Source organism: Lolium rigidum, chromosome 3 (assembly GCF_022539505.1).
Source record: "Lolium rigidum isolate FL_2022 chromosome 3, APGP_CSIRO_Lrig_0.1, whole genome shotgun sequence".
In the NCBI taxonomy this organism is placed as follows: domain Eukaryota; kingdom Viridiplantae; phylum Streptophyta; class Magnoliopsida; order Poales; family Poaceae; genus Lolium; species Lolium rigidum.
The window spans coordinates 360,515,410-360,533,836 of NC_061510.1; positions in this window are offsets into that span (position 1 = coordinate 360,515,410).

The following is an 18,427-nucleotide window of genomic DNA, read 5'->3' on the forward strand; positions in this document are numbered from 1 at the left end:
CTCCGAGGCGTACTCTATATATGTCTATTACATGTAGCATAGTGGTACTCTTCGAGTCAACTATATATGTAACATGTACATCTTCATTCATAGTGGAACTCGCGAGTGGTGGTATGACGTCCCGAAGGAAAAATCCCGCCAATTCCTCGCCTATTGCTATGAAGCGGTCATCGATTGAGAGCTTGTTCCGCTTTCTTGCCAACTATAAAAGAATAAGATACAAATGAATACATGAAACAACTATTACTGAAACTCAGCACAACTTATGATAACAAAACAAATTTGTGAAGATTGTTTTTGTACCTCTTTATTTCTTTCATTATTCGTTCTCTCGTTGATAATTCTGCGGATGTACTCGCAAATGAAGAATCCACAGAGATCGGTTCCCGGAGGTTGTTGCGGGCATTTCTTTACAAGAATATAATTCAATCAAACAATAGTCAAGTATGATAATTAAAAGGTGTGTGGACCTAGGTAGTACTACTTACTTTCGCACGCCATCGCAGCTTCGGTGTCCATTCACGGGACGTATCTTCCTTGATGAAAGTTTGCCATACGCTGCTCGACAAAAGAAAATGCATAAAAGAGTCATCAATTAGTTCAAAGCAGGAAATTAACGAAACAAACCGATAAGAATTAAAATTACCTTCTGAACATTAAAAAACAAGACAAGTATAGATCCTTTTTTTGCTTAGTGAGTCCAAGACTTCAACTTCTCCAATTTCCAAATTGATGACGAGAAGAATAAAGTGAAACCTACGCACGTTTCAATATGTAGTGTCATATACATAAGTCATTAGTTAAAATTTTGACATACGGTGAGCAAAATATAATGTGTTATAAGACAGTAAGACTCACTCGAAGTTGTAAGGCCAAAGAATTAGCTTTTTTTCACGTTGTCGCTTCAAAAACCTTAGCAAAGTCTGCGGTGTATCCTTGTTATAGAGGGGATTCTCTATGGTTTTAACATGCATTGTGTGCGGGTCAATGAACCCAATGTCTGTGATATCGTCCCTTTTGCATTCGAGCATCTTCGATCCGCATAATATAGCGCACAAAAGATTATAATCTGCAGTACAATGAACGACTTCTCAAATTAAATAAATAAATCACTTACGTGACAATAGCAACCGATGATTGATTTGTCGAGGGCCCGGAGATTGTATAACCGAAAGAGTTCGGCGAAGTCAACGTTCACACAAGTACTCCCGGAAGTAGTGCTCTTCCCTAACTCGCACCATGATAGTCTCGATCCCTTCCTTTGAGGCCTTAAGGTACCACGAATGCAAGTTACGCATACTTGTTGGTACCTTCCCGAGATTCTCGACCAAATCTTTCCCTTGAACAAACCGATATGCTCGTTCAGCCTAAGGCGTAATCGGCTGCGTCTTGTCGAGAACTTTGAACGGTATTCCCGTCAAACACCTTGAGAGGGGCGACCGATTGAACGGGTTGTTGTCCGAGCTGGTAGACACCGTGTATCCCTTTTATCTCCCCGATACCCGATTGAACGGGTTTTGTCGCCTCGATCATCTTGTCATACGACCTTTCAATAGAACGCACATAGTCGATGGCGGCGATGGTACAGGGTCATATAGATTGTCAACGGTACGCACAACTTTCTCCCGATCTAGTGTCTTCTCGAAAGGTATCTCCGGCACTTTCGGTGCAAAAATTTCTTCACCTCGGCCCGAACGGCCTCCGCGTTTTCCTCCGGAGTTTTTTCCCAAGGTAACTTCTCGCAGGCGGCAGTTGTTTCTCCTTTCTAGCTTTCTTCCTAGGCGGCGTACCGTTCCGCTTAACGGACGCCTGTCTTACGCGGAGGATCTCGAGATGGTGGACTCACGCCGGGGTCCCTCTCGTGTAGGTGTGGACTTGGCTGCTCACCAGGACTGCCACCAGGAGGAGTCGATGGCATTTGCTGCTCATGTGTAGGAGTCGGTGGCCTTTGCAAAAGGACGACGTACTTCTTCGGCCATAGGGCGAAACCGTGCTTGACATCGGCCAGTGTCCTCTCATCTTCACCTCTAGGAATATCAAGCTCCACTTTTTCAAAACCCGAAACAACTTCATCCACCCCGACACGAACACAACCAGGTGGAATGGGCATATGATGGTGCATTGCTCCATCTTCACTTGGGTACACATAGCCGACCGCCACCTTACCGTACGCGGTCCCGATTAACATATGTAGCTCGCAATCTGTCTTCTCCGTGACATAATCCACGGGGTAGCTTCCTCCACATCCGTCAAGATGCGAGGAACCGACACCGCTTCTTCGCTGAGATGGGGCAGCATCGGCTTGTGGATCCCGTAGAAACAGCCGGCTGATCAGGTGCCCTATGATTTCTCTCAAGAGCCTCCACCCTAGTTAACAACTCCGTTACAATGTCGGCGTCCTTCTTCTTCTTTCGCGAACGGCTTCTATAAGTGTCGCCGCTGTCCGGCCACGCTTCCTTCATGGTGAGACCCGGGCGAGCTCGTACCCGTCCAACATGTTCAGTGGTTCCCTGCAGCGAGTGTCAGCTCGTCATTCTCTCGATCGGGAATGTACTCTCCCTTTCGACCTTGTCAATTGCATCTACAAGCTTCGGTACAATTGCCTCAATTTTTTCCTTCCATTTTCCCTTCGCAACGATCAGCCCTCGTCTTTGGGTCCAACCCTCGCCCCATGAGCGAACAACCATAACTTGGACCGTTCGGGCCAGTCTCATGTCTCGTGGAGTGATTCCATGATCAATCAGCTTATTCTCAAACGCTGTCCACTTCGGAATGGCACTCTTGTAGCCACCTGACCCCAAATGATGCGGAAGTTTCTTCTTTGCAGCATTTTCGGTATTTTTCTTCGATCGGGACACAAAAGTAGACGATTGCTTATACTCCTTAAATGCGGCCCAGTGATCTTTTATCTTCACTAGATTATCATCGAATACTGGATCTTCATTCTTATATTTGTCCCATAAATTTTTCTTGAAGGTCCGGAATTGTATGGCCATCTTCTTCCATGTCCATTCCTTGACTTTATTCTTCTGGCCTTCCGTCATGTCTTCCGGTAGGCTGAACTTTGTCAGTAGCGTGTCCCAAAGAAATTTTTCAACTTGTCGTTGACATAACTAGCACCACTCTCCGGGTTCTTCGGCTTATGCCACTCTTGAATGCTGATCGGTACATGGTCCCTAACAATAACTCCGGATTGACTTGTAAATTTGCGGCAAAACTCCTTGGGCTCCACCGGTTCACCATTATCCTTGAATGTCGTGAGGGCTAACCTGCCCTCGCCCTTTAGCACCCGCGTCGGGCCTCGTTTTGATCTAACGGACTTGCTCGATGATCCGAAGGCTAAAAGAAAAAATATTCGTTAATAAGTGCAATACAAATAAATGAATGCATCTAGGGATGAACATATAGACTAATTGATACATAGATATACACCTCGCCGGAGTTTGTGATGGACACTTCGTTGTCTCTTCTAATTTGTTCAGACTCAAGTCCCTCGCCGAAATCATTCGTAAAGTCTTGGAAATCGTTGTCATCTCCATCGTCGGGTTCCGGACCACGGGCACTCTCATAGATCAATTGCCGCACCGCTTCTTCCCCCTCCTCATCTCGGACGAAGGTGCCGTCCTCCATACCTCAATGTCACCGCAAAATTAAGAAAGCAATTGTATTTCATTCATCATGGATAACAATTGAAATGAAGAAAGCAAAAAACCCTAACCCTAACCCTATCCCCCTCCTCCTCCGCCACCGCCACCGCCACACACTCGGCCTTTGGATCCGCCACACACTCGGCCTTTGGATCCACCACACACTCGGCGTTCCCCCTCCTCCTCCGCCACCAAGGAGGAAGGTTATAGATACATAGAGTCACTGGCCAGGTGCTATGACTGGAGCTCTGCTCCCCGAAAGGATTAAAGCCATCTGTACTTAGACCAAATCTTAAGTTCCTTGCGTCATCTGAAAATGACTTGAACTCTCTGTCGATTTTTCTCCACCGCGACCCGTCGCCGGGGTGTCTCAAGCATCACATCTTTCTTACGGTCCTCTTTGTGCCATCGCAACAACTTGGCATGCTCTTTGTTCCGGAACAAACGTTTCAACCGTGGTATTATAGGAGCATACCACATCACCTTCGCAGAACCCTCTTCCCCGGGGTGGACTCACCCTCAACATCGCCGTGGTCATCTCGCCTGATTTTATACCTCAATGCACTACATACCGGGCATGCATTCAAATTCTCGTACTCCCCGCGGTAGAGGATGCAGCCATTGATGCATGCATGTATCTTCTGCACCTCTAATCCTAGAGGGCAGACAACCTTCTTTGCTTCGTACGTGCTAGAGGGCAACACGTTCTCCCCGGAAGCATCTTCTTTATTATTTTCAGCAACTTTTCAAATCCCTTGTCGAAGTACCATTCTCTCGCCTTCCACTCGCAGAGAATTCCAGCGTGGTACCCAGACTTTTTCTCGACCATTTTCGCAATTTGGGTACAACAGCTTTGTTGTGATCCTCTAACATTTTCTCCAACTTCAACCTCTCCTTTTCATTTCCGCAGTTCATCTTTGCATCAAGAATGGCCCGACCCAAATCGTCATCCGGGTCATCAAAAATCGGCTCATCAAAAATGAGCTCTTCTTCAGCTTCGTCTTCCCCCATTCTACTACCACCGTCTTCGTTGAATAAGGGATAGTTGTCACTATCCTCTTCTTCTTCGTTGTCTTCCAATATAACCCCTCTTTCTCCGTGCTTGGTCCAACAATTATAGCTGGGCATGAAACCATTCTCCAGCAGTGGACGTGAAGGGTCTTCGAGGTAGAGTAATTCTTCATATTCTTACAGGAACTACATGGACAATACATGAAACCATTCGACCGCCTGTTTGCCTCAGCCACGTTGAGAAAATAATGCATGCCAGTAATGAACTCGGGATGGCACCGGTCACCGTACATCCATTGTCGACTCATCTGCACTTTATATATATAAAAAATCATTAAGTACACAACATCATGGATATATGAGTGACCAACTTAATTAATATTCAAGTTCATCACATAAAACTAATTGTTTTTTATAAAAGAAGAGGGGCTCACCGAGGTGGTACCGTGCCGGCTAGGGGACGACGCCGGCGATCGACAGCGGTAAGGACGGGGATGATACTAATTAAAACCTACAAAAAATACCATAATTTCAGCTCAAATTGCATATAAAAAAATAAAATCACTAACTTAGGCATTTAATCGAACACCTTGCTTGCACTACAAAAATAGTACGAGTTAAAACTATCAAAGAACTGAGCTAAATTAGGAACGCCGGAAGGAAGGATGATATTGCTAACCCTTGGATAGATGTATGCCGTTAATCTTGTTAAAATGGTGGAGAAAAATAAAGATTATTGGAGTGTGAGAGGTGGATATTTGGAAATGTGAGAGGAGAAGTGAGAATGAGATATGCAGGGAGCTGGCGCTGCCGCGCGCTCATATAGGCACGGACCCTTTAGTACCGGTTCCTTACACGAACCGGTACTAAAGGTGCAACCCCGGCCCCACCACCGCCCGGAAATCGAGCCCAAACTCCTTTAATACCGGTTCCCGTTACGAACCGGTATTAAAGGTCCATAACGAATCGGTATTGATGTCCCACGCATGGAACCGGTATTAATGCCCCCTTTAGTACCGGTTCGTAAGGGAACCGGTACTAAAGGCTTAGATGGATGAGAGGTTTTCTACTAGTGACCGCTGAAGATGCCTACATACTTAACATCGTATGGATACAAATTAGATGGCACCAGTATAGAGCGGGTAATTTGGCAGTGAAAAAGAGAAGTGCTCAACCCTGAAGGAAGCTGTTCTCGAGCCAATCGTTAGCTTGGTAATATAAAATAAGTATTACTAGATCACATCAGTAGTATAATGCTCCTCCTTTACATATATCCGAGGATTAGAACCTTTGTTGATCTGATAGTAAGATCCTAAGACGGCTAAAGACTTCAAAAAGTTACCTTGTACTTAGTTAATTAACTAATGATTACTTAAGGACCCAGGATGTGATGCACACGAGCACTTACGAATAAAGTTGAGAAGAACCACGGCGCCTACTAGAAAGTAGAAACTGACCGTTAATTAAGTAATGCTAGTTCATCTATCATGTCCCAAGAATTGTACGATTAGTGGAGCAACTGATGTGCTAATTAGCAGTTAGGACCTAGAAGCACTATATTACTACAAACTAAAGGACCCAGAGAGAAACGGTGTAGTACTGACTAGCTACATTCGATTCTTTCTTTAGCTTGGGTTGGGATACAATATGGGATTATGGGATTCCCTAGCAAGACATGAAAAGCGATGTGGTCGGACTGCAGGCCCCATGTGATCTCCCTTGTTTAATTCATGATTAACGACTCGCCAGGTGCCCATGCATGTATGCATCATTGACAGCTAAACTCCGAGACGATTATTCGACTTATTGTTCCCTACTAACCCGTCGTCATTGCATGCAACGCAACCATGCATGCACTCATGAACCCGTGTTTCATGAAATAATATAAATCTAGGCATAATCTATCCTGTCAACAATGCATGCCCGAGAGGACGTTTGCTTAATTGGACTTGCACATACACACTCATTCTCACTGACAGTGGTGGAGTAAGCACGAAGGCTTAGTTGGCCCGCGAAGTGTGCTGCTTGACGCGGACTAATGTTGTCTGGATATGGCGCAGATGAGAGCTTAATCAACCAGCAGGTCGCACTAGTGGCCTACCATCTGATTAGTGCATGATAGCCACTTCTTTAGTGTTGCCCAATGCTTCCAAAACATGAGGTGGATCAGGCTTGAAGATAATTACATCCGCTCTGGCATAGTATAGATGGAGATTTTTTCAAAAGTCAAACAAGGTAAAGATTTCTGCTATTCTCAAACAACTACGAGTTTATTTCTTAGTTTACTTTACTCTTTTTTGGCTGTGTGTATCCGTACTGCCACTAGGGTGGAGCGTTGTTGCAGAGGCTGGGTGTAATTGGTATCTTTTGATATTAATATATTCCCTTTATCTAAAAAAAACTAAGAACTAAGTTAATTCACTGAGAAGTAGCTACACCCTAATAAAATATACACTGAGACCTATTATGATATACAGGTATAGTATGAATTTATATGTCATAATGCATCTAATGATATTGGTTTGACATGCAATATTTTATTATTTTTTTCTAAAGTTTTGATCAAAGCTTCAATTGTTTAACTTTTTTTAAAAAAAATACACCTGATTTTACAGAACGGGGGATGCAGTATTTTGTCCAATCGAACTTCCAAACCCTTCTTTGCCCATATCGCAGCTAACAAACAAATCTCTCCCTGCTTCCAATGCCATAGACTCAATTCGATTCATTTCCAAAACGGAAATAGCCGTAGAGTGGCAGGATCGCAGGTCGCAGCTAAGCTATAGTAGTGCGGATCATCGTCGATCTTGCTGCACGCGCATGGCCTGCGCCAAGGAGCCGCAAGTCCAAAAGCAATCCATGACAAGAAGCTCGTACAGTAGCAGATGCGTTTGTTGACCGTGGCATGGCCTGCTTGCACTTGCATGGGGAAGGAACGCTCTCGAGTCTATTTTAAACTGCGGCCACACCGGGTCGTTTCCTTCCCAAGGCGATACAACAAACCAGCAGCAAAGGGTCAGGCGCAGTCAGTCTTTGTCAGTCCACGCCCCATGCAGCTAGCTGGGTCCAGTCCAGTCCAAGTGAAACCCCAGTTATTCTGCCCTGCTCTGCCCAGCACCATCGTCTCTACCACAATCCAACTTTTTTTTCACTCTACCATAGTACTCCTGTATGTACTACTGTGCCGATCACCACCCCATGTATAGATATTAAGATGTATATTTCTACTGTGTTGCACAACTTAGAGCATCTCCAACCGTGTCCCTAAAGCGTCCTCCAAAGGACCGCCAGATTTATTGTTTTTTTTCGATAAAGGGAATATATTAATATCAAAAAGATATCAATTACACCCAGCCTCTGCAACAACGCACCACCCTAATGGCACTACGGATGCACACAGCCAAAAAAAGGAAAAGAAAACTAAGAAATAAAAGTCCCGCTACAAGTATCTCGGGCCTAACAACAACAATACATCCACCGCCAAGACAACACCTGAAGTACGGACTCTCCAAAAACGACGCCTCCAAGAAGGGAACAGTGCTCTAACACCGTCGTCGCCCGATCAACGATCTTAGGTTTTCACCCTGAAGATAGTCCCCACTCTCAAAACAATGCCTCCAACAAGGTCATTGCCAGGCACAACCAGTTAAGGCCAGACCTTGGGATTTCACCCTGAAAGGTAGGACTCTGAAACTTCACATATGTTGTCGCCCCCACTATCATACCGCTGTTGTGAGGCCCGGAACACCAAGCAAGTCCCTCAACAGCGCAAAGACTTGAACCTCCCTTAGCTAGTCCTCCCCTCCGGCCTTCATGTACTTCTCTTCTTCCGACTTTCATCATGGATCCATAGTCACTTGATGTCAACACAGAAAAAGAGCTTCGCGCCGCTCCCTCCGGCACCAAACGGTCGGAATAAAAGCATGGGTGCGCACGACCGAATACCACCGATCCAGCAAACTCCGGGCACAAAGCACCGTTACATTCGCCGGCGGAGCCTTCCGGAACTCAACACTCCGGCTAGATCACGAGTCCAGGCCTCCGGTAGGTCTTCCTCTTCACGCAAGAGAGACCCTAGGACCACGCCCGCCACCTGCCACCAGGTCGACGGCGCCACCGCCATCCAGGGCCGCCGCCCTTGGTGCCGTGGTCCCAAACCAAGAGGAGGAGCAGTGCGAGATCCGTCTCCATCACCGCTGGCCCGGCGATGCCGAGGCTAGGACGGAAGGAGAGGATCACGCCGCCAGGTTCCGGGTTTGCTACGCCGCCCCCATCACCGCCCGCCCGATGGTCGCGACGAGGAAGAGGAGAGCTGCGCCCCAGCATCAAGGCCATGCCGCCGCCACCATCACCGGCCTCCCGGCGAGGGGCCGCGCCGCCACCACCCTCCACGGTCCGGGGCCATCCCCCGTGCGGAGGCTAGCCTCCTTCCGCCGCACGGAGGGATCATGCGAGGAGCCCCGCCGCCCCCATCACCGGCCGCGCCCGGCTTCGCCGGCGACGACCTCCGGGGACGACGAGGAGGGCGGGAGGAGGAAGGGAGGACGGCGGCGGCGGCGGCTAGGGTTTCCGCCCTAGGTCGCCCAGGAGGGGGACGACCCGAGCGGACCTCGATTCCTTCCGAGACATGAAACATTATTTCGCCAGATTTATTGTTTGAGACCGTGTTTTCTTCGTACCGCGTTTGGGATCCAAAACTTAAAAACACTGTGTTTTTATTTTAATAGATAGAAGAAAACTTTGTACTAATATTGTTGTACTAATATTTAAAGTGGTGCAACATAAAACAATTACATATAAATCTTCGAAAAAACATAAACAAATTACATATAAAAAAATTAAACTACTATTTCTTGTTTGATGGCCCCGCCTCGTCGTCCTCACAGTGCCGCTTCCTACTCGTCACCTCTTCCGAAGAGGCGGTGTCGGTCGACGCGTCGCTGGAACTTGTGTCCTCCTCGTTGTCGACGGTGCTCACCGACTGCGCCTTGGCCTTCGCCTTGGCCTTCGCTTTCACCTCCGCCTTCGCCCGGGCCGCCGCCGTCGTCGCCTCCTCCGCCTCCTCCTCCACGGCCTCCCATTCCTCTGCGCTGTTCAGCGGCAACGGGGATCATCGCCACTGCTAGGCATCGCAACTCTGTCCCACCAATGGCGCCATCCCGGAAGCTTACCCTCGTTGTCGGTGTCTGATGGAAGCTGAGAGAGATCGCTCATCGTGAGAGGTTTGGATGAATGGCGGCCGGTTGTAGATCCGAAAGCGCCTACGTAAGGGTCTTATTGAGAGCGGATGAACGGCGGCGCAGAAGTCGAAGAGAGCGGCGGTTGTTCTTTCGAGGATTTCGCGCTCCATTCTGGCGGTTCGCACGTCAATCGACGCGGTTGCCAATGCGACGGTTCCCCTTCCCGACAACTGCATTGTCGCTACGTAGGCGGCGGTTGAGCGTCCGAGCCGCTGATGTGTTGGGCCCGCGCCTCCTCGCCTCTCATTTCGTTGTGTCCGGCGTGCCCGGAGCATCCCCTGTGTAGCGAGGACGGGCTCGGGACGCCGGACACCGTATTAGACCGCGCCGGACAAAAAGGTCCTTTGGGGCGCGCGACTAGGAACGATTTTTTGTCCGATGCGCTCAAATTTCTTTGGGGGACGCGGCTGGAGATGCTCTTATGTGGACATTTTTTCTGGGGATTTGATTGTAATTCCGTATGTTTTGAAAACTCCTCTACTTTCTCACGTCAATTGTCTAGTGGTAATCCCGCCCAAACCTTGTGTGATTTTTCCTCCGCATGCATTCTTTAAATTTCGTGCTATGCATGTAAGTACAAAAGTATTTTGGCAAAAACTACTCACCTTGTATCTAGAAACTTAGGGAGTATAGTTAATAAATATTCTTCTTCAGATATAATCATTCGTTGTTGTGGTTTATCGAATATATTTTTGTGGTATCATATTGTTATTGATTGTTCTGATCATTGCATTATACGTGCACAAATAATCGGGAAATTTTGCACCATACATTCATACATGTTGCTTGTTGATACTTTTTTAGTGAGCAACTCGCGAGTCGAGCCATGTTACATTTCTCGACTCTATATTTGAACCGGTCGAACCGAGCTAGCTCTTTATTTTCTTACCTTGTCTATTGCTGAACAAATATTAATATTGTGATATAATTATTAATTGTTGTGGTTTATCATTTGGTATTGGTCTTCTAATGTGATGAAAGGTTTGAGTTGTCGAAATTTTTTTGCCAATTTTTTTTTAAGAAACATTTAGGAATGAATTCAAAGGGTTCAAACCATAAGAGAGAAGACCTCCGTAAGAAAATAAATCCTTAGAATTCATATCTTCGAAGGTCATATATCCTGCCCTGAGTTTTAGCATCGGTTAGGCTACGAATCCAGAATAAAAGGTGCATTATCACCAGTTCAAGCGGCTAGGACATCGCAGGAAACTCGCAGGGCTTTAGCACCGGTTTGAGCCACGTGGCCGGTGATACGTCTCCGACGTATCGATAATTTCTTATGTTCCATGCCACATTATTGATGATATCTACATGTTTTATGCATACTTTATGTCATATTTATGCATTTTCCGGCACTAACCTATTAACGAGATGCCGAAGAGCCGATTGTCTGTTTTCTGCTGTTTTTGGTTTCAGAAATCCTAGTAAGGAAATATTCTCGGAATTAGACGAAATCAACGCCCAGGGTCCTATTTTTGCACGAAGCTTCCAGAAAACCGAAGAGAAGACGAAGTGGGGCCACGGGGCGCCGCCACACTAGGGCAGCGCGGCCCGGGGGGGGGCCCGCGCGGCCCTAGCGTGTGGGGCCCCCGTGACCCCTCCGTGGCTGCCCTTCCGCCTACATATAGTCTTCGTCGCGAAAGCCCCAGTACCGAGAGCCACGATACGGAAAACCTTCCAGAGACACCGCCGCCGCCAATCCCATCTCGGGGGATTCAGGAGATCGCCTCCGGCACCCTGCCGGAGAGGGGAATCATCTCCCGGAGGACTCTTCACCGCCATGGTCGCCTCCGGAGTGATGAGTGAGTAGTTCACCCCTGGACTATGGGTCCATAGCAGTAGCTAGATGGTCGTCTTCTCCTTATGTGCTTCATTGTCGGATCATGTGAGCTGCCTAACATGATCAAGATCATCTATCTGTAATGCTATATGTTGTGTTTGTTGGGATCCGATGGATAGAGAATATTATGTTATGTTGATTATCAATCTATTACCTATGTGTTGTTTATGATCTTGCATGCTCTCCGTTATTAGTAGAGGCTCGGCCAAGTTTTTACTCTTAACTCCAAGAGGGAGTATTTATGCTCGATAGTGGGTTCATGCCTCCATTAAATCTGGGACGATGATGAAAAGTTCTAAGGTTGTGGATGTGTTGTTGCCACTAGGGATAAAACATTGATGCTATGTCCGAGGATGTAGTTATTGATTACATTACGCACCATACTTAATGCAATTTTCTGTTGTTTGCAACTTAATACTCGGAAGGGGTTCGGATGATAACCCGAAGGTGGACTTTTTAGGCATAGATGCATGCTGGATAGCGGTCTATGTACTTTGTCGTAATGCCCAATTAAATCTCACAATACTCATCATATCATGTATGTGCATGGTCATGCCCTCTCTATTTGTCAATTGCTCAACTGTAATTTGTTCACCCAACATGCTATTTATCTTATGGGAGAGACACCTCTAGTGAACTGTGGACCCCGGTCCATTCTTTTACATCGAATACAATCTACCGCAATACTTGTTCTACCGTTTTCTCGCAAACAATCATCATCCACACTATACATCTAATCCTTTGTTACAGCAAGCCGGTGAGATTGACAACCTCACCGTTTCGTTGGGGCAAAGTACTTTGGTTGTGTTGTGCAGGTTCCACGTTGGCACCGGAATCCCTGGTGTTGCGCCGCACTACATCCCGCCGCCATCAACCTTCAACGTGCTTCTTGACTCCTACTGGTTCGATTAAACCTTGGTTTCTTACTGAGGGAAAACTTGCTGCTGTGCGCATCATACCTTCCTCTTGGGGTTCCCAACGGACGTGTTAATTACGCGCAATCAAGCTCTTTTTCTGGCGCCGTTGCCGGGGAGATCAAGACACGCTGCAAGGGGAGTCTCCACAATCCAATCTCTTTACTTTGTTTTTGTCTTGCTTTATTTTATTTACTTTCTTGTTTGCTGCACTTATATATCAAAACACAAAAAAATTAGTTGCTAGCTTTACTTTATTTACTGTCTTGCACTCTATATCAAAAACACACAAAAAAAAATTTAGTTACTTGCATTTGCTTTACTTATTTCAACATGTTTCCTTTTAATTTTACTGTAAAAGATATACCTGTGGGACAAGGGTCTATAATTGGAAGAGATAATATAGAAGAATTTTTCACCCATATTAGTATGCATGAAGATCTTAAAGATATACCCCTTGCAAAAGCTATCCCTACTTATGAAGATGCCTCTGTTTGTTTGGTACGCATGATGGAAGCTAGATTTATTAGTCTCAACCCCATGATACAACACATGTTTCTTACACTTTCTGATATGGAGCGGGGAGAGAAGAGAGATTTTGTTCTAAAAGTCTTAGTGCGAGAATTTGCGGATATAGCTAAAGAAGCTAGAAAAGTTTTTAGTAAGCATGAGAGGCTTGGTACGATCACCGATTTTAAAAAAACACTTGAAAAAATGGATATGGATAGAATTAAGTACACTAATAGTGTAAATGATGGTGGGGAGATTAAAGCACCAATACCATATAAGCTCCTAGCGATGCATGAAGCTCTATGTGATAATTATGCTTGGCTTGTTCCTGAAAATTTGTTTGATGAGAGTAGCAAGCCCAAGACTAATGAAAAGGGAGCCGCTGAAACTTATGTATCCAAAATACCATGCATGGTTGAGAAAACTCCAAACCCCGTTGTCGATGCATCATCTCTTGATAATACTTGATACACACTTTCTGCGCCTAGCTGAAAGGCGTTAAAGAAAAGCGCTTATGGGAGACAACCCATGTTTTTACTACAGTACTTTTATTTTATATTTGAGTCTTGCAAGTTGTTTACTACTGTAGCAACCTCTCCTTATCTTAGTTTTGTGCATTGTTGTGCCAAGTAAAGTCGTTGATAGTAAGGTTCATACTAGATTTGGATTACTGCGCAGAAACAGATTTCTTTGCTGTCCCGAATTTGGTCCTAATCCTCTGTAGGTAACTCAGAAAATTATGCTAATTTACGTGAGTGATCCTCAGATATGTACGCAACTTTCATTAAATTTGAGCATTTTCATTTGAGCAAGTCTGGTGCCTCAATAAAATCCGTCTTTACGGACTGTTCTGTTTTGACAGATTCTGCCTTTTATTTTGCATTGCCTCTTTTGCTATGATGGATGAATTTCTTTGTTCCATTAATGTCCAGTAGCTTTGTGCAATGTCCATAAGTGTTAAGAATGATTATGTCACCTCTGAACATGTGAATTTTTATTATGCACTAACCCTCTAATGAGTTGTTTCGAGTTTGGTGTGGAGGAAGTTTTCAAGGATCAAGAGAGGAGATGATACAAGATGATCAAGGAGAGTGAAAGCTCTAAGCTTGAGGATGCCCCGGTGCGGTGGTTCACCCCTGCATATTTTAAGAAGACTCAAGCGTCTAAGCTTGGGGATGCCCAAGGCATCCCCTTCTTCATCGACGACATTATCAAGTTCCTCCCCTGAAACTATATTTTTATTCCATCACATCTTATGTGCTTTGCTTGGAGCGTCGGTTTGTTTTTGTTTTTGTTTTGTTTGAATAAAATGGATCCTAGCATTCATTGTGTGGGAGAGAGACACGCTCCGCTGTTGCATATGGACAAATATGTCCTTAGGCTTTACTCATAGTATTCATGGCGAAGGTTGAATCTTCTTCGTTAAATTGTTATATGGTTGGAATCGGGAAATGCTACATGTAGTAATTCTAAAATGTCTTCAATAATTTGATACTTGGCAATTGTTGTGCTCATGTTTAAGCTCTTGCATCATATACTTTGCACCCATTAATGAAGAAATACATAGAGCTTGCTAAAATTTGGTTTGCATATTTGGTCTCTCTAAAGTCTAGATAATTTCTAGTATTGAGTTTGAACAACAAGGAAGACGGTGTAGAGTCTTATAATGTTTACAATATGTCTTTTATGTGAGTTTTGCTGCACCGGTTCATCCTTGTGTTTGTTTCAAATAACCTTGCTAGCCTAAACCTTGCATCGAGAGGGAATACTTCTCATGCATCCAAAATCCTTGAGCCAACCACTATACCATTGGTGTCCACCATATCTACCTACTACATGGTATTTCTCCGTCATTCCAAAGTAAATTTCTTGAGTGCTACCTTTAAAATTTCCATTCTTTACCTTTGCAATATATAGCTCATGGGACAAATAGCTTAAAAACTATTGTGCTATTGAATATGTACTTATGCACTTTATCTCTTATTAAGTTGCTTGTTGTGCGATAACCATGTTCCTGGGGACGCCATCAACTACTCTTTGTTGAATATCATGTGAGTTGCTATGCATGTTCGTCTTGTCTGAAGTAAGGGAGATTTACCACTCATTTAATGGTTAGAGCATGCATAATGTTAGAGAAGAACATTGGGCCGCTAACTAAAGCCATGATCCATGGTGGAAGTTTCAGTTTTGGACATATATCCTCAATCTCATATGAGAACATTAATTGTTGCTACATGCTTATGCATTAAAGAGGAGTCCATTATCTGTTGTCTATGTTGTCCCGGTATGGATGTCTAAGTTGAGAATAATCAAAAGCGAGAAATCCAATGCGAACTTTCCCTTTAGACCTTTGTACAGGCGGCATATAGGTACCCCTTTGTGACACTTGGTTAAAACATGTGTATTGCGATGACAATCCCGGTAATCCGAGCTAATTAGGACAAGGTGCGGTCACTATTAGTATACTATGCATGAGGATTGCAACATGTAAGATATAATTTACATAACACATATGCTTTATTACTACCGTTGACAAAATTGTTTCTTGTTTTCAAAACGAAAGCTCTAGCACAAATATAGCAATCAATGCTTCCCTCTGCGAAGGGCCCTTCTTTTACTTTTATGTTGAGTCAGTTCACCTATCTCTCTCCACCTCAAAAGGCAAACACTTGTGTGAACTGTGCATTGATTCCTACATACTTGCATATTGCACTTGTTATATTACTTTACATTGACAATATCCATGAGATATACATGTTATAAGTTGAAAGCAACCGCTGAAACTTAATCTTCCTTTGTGTTGCTTCAATACCTTTACTTTGATTTATTGCTTTATGAGTTAACTCTTATGCAAGACTTATTGATGCTTGTCTTGAAAGTACTATTCATGAAAAGTCTTTGCTTTATGATTCATTTGTTTACTCATGTCATTACCATTGTTTTGATCGCTGCATTCATTACATATGCTTACAATAGTATGATCAAGGTTATGATGGCATGTCACTCTAGAAATTATCTTTGTTATCGCTTACTCGCCGGGACGAGCAGAACTAAGCTTGGGGATGCCGATACGTCTCCGACATATCGATAATTTCTTATGTTCCATGCCACATTATTGATGATATCTACATGTTTTATGCATACTTTATGTCATATTTATGCATTTTCCGGCACTAACCTATTAACGAGATGCCGAAGAGCCGCTTGTCGTTTTCTGCTGTTTTTGGTTTCAGAAATCCTAGTAAGGAAATATTCTTGGAATTGGACGAAATCAACGCCCAGGGTCCTATTTTTGCACGAAGCTTCCAGAAGACCGAAGAGAAGACGAAGTGGGGCCACGGGGAGCCGCCACACTAGGGTGGCGCAGCCCAGGGGGGGCCCGCGCGGCCCTAGCGTGTGGGGCCCCCGTGACCCCTCCGAGGCTGCCCTTCCGCCTACATATAGTCTTCGTCGCGAAACCCCCGCATCCGAGAGCCACGATACGAAAAACCTTCCGCAGACGCCGCCGCCGCCAATCCCATCTCGGGGATTCAGGAGATCGCCTCCGGCACCTCGCTCGGAGAGGGGAATCATCTCCCGGAGGACTCTTCACCGCCATGGTCGCCTCCGGAGTGATGAGTGAGTAGTTCACCCCGGACTATGGGTCCATAGCAGTAGCTAGATGGTCGTCTTCTCCTTATGTGCTTCATTGTCGGATCTTGTGAGCTGCCTAACATGATCAAGATCATCTATCTGTAATGCTATATGTTGTGTTTGTTGGGATCCGATGGATAGAGAATATTATGTTATGTTGATTATCAATCTATTACCTATGTGTTGTTTATGATCTTGCATGCTCTCCGTTATTAGTAGAGGCTCTGGCCAAGTTTTTACTCTTAACTCCAAGAGGGAGTATTTATGCTCGATAGTGGGTTCATGCCTCCATTAAATCTGGGACAGTGACAGAAAGTTATAAGGTTGTGGATGTGTTGTTGCCACTAGGGATAAAACATTGATGCTATGTCCGAGGATGTAGTTATTGATTACATTACGCACCATATTTAATGCAATTTTCTGTTGTTTGCAACTTAATACTGGAAGGTGTTCGGATGATAACCTGAAGGTGGACTTTTTAGGCATAGATGCATGCTGGATAGCGGTCTATGTACTTTATCGTAATGCCAATTAAATCTCACAATACTCATCATATCATGTATGTGCATGGTCATGCCCTCTCTATTTTTCAATTGCTCAACTGTAATTTGTTCACCCAACATGCTATTTATCTTATGGGAGAGACACCTCTAGTGAACTGTGGACCCCGGTCCATTCTTTTACATCGAATACAATCTATCGCAATACTTGTTCTACTGTTTTCTCGCAAACAATCATCATCCATACTATACATCTAATCCTTTGTTACAGCAAGCCGGTGAAATTGACAACCTCACTCTGTTTCGTTGGGGCAAAGTACTTTGGTTGTGTTGTGCAGGTTCCACGTTGGCGCCGGAATCCCCGGTGTTGCGCCGCACTACATCCCGCCGCCATCAACCTTCAACGTGCTTCTTGACTCCTACTGGTTCGATTAAACCTTGGTTTCTTACTGAGGGAAAACTTGCTGCTGTGCGCATCATACCTTCCTCTTGGGGTTCCCAACGGACGTGTTAATTACGCGCAATCAGCCGGCATTCGTGGCTCAAATCGGTGCTAAAGGTTCCCTTTTTGCACCGATTCGTGGCTCAAATCGGGACTAAAAGGTAGTGACCTTCAGTCTCAATTGGTGCCACGAACCGGTACAAAAGAGGGACCTTTAGCACAGGTTTGAGCCACGAACCCGGACTAAAGGGTTGACGCCTATTTTTCCCTCTCATACCTACCCCCACCCACACAGACACACCCCCTAAGAAAATATGTCGAAAGAAATAAACAAAATGATAAAAACTTCAAATTCCAAAATCCTTTGACATGCATGTACCTCACGCAACCAACTTTTAGGGAAATTTGAAAATTTGATATTTGATATTTTCTGCAAAAAAAGGTTGTTCCGAATTAAAAAGGAAATAACTTTTGCGTACGGACTCAAAAAATATAATATATAAAAAACTATCTTCGAAAAATGTTACATCCGATTTCAATGGCCGTATGTCGTTTGCACAAAATCTTGCTTCTAAAAATTCTAAAGGGAAATATGAAAGTAGGAAGCTTTTAGATTTTGTCAAAAAAAAATAAGAAAAATTGATTTTTGGAATTTTAGAATTCTTTTGTTGATTATTTCAGTTTTTTAAT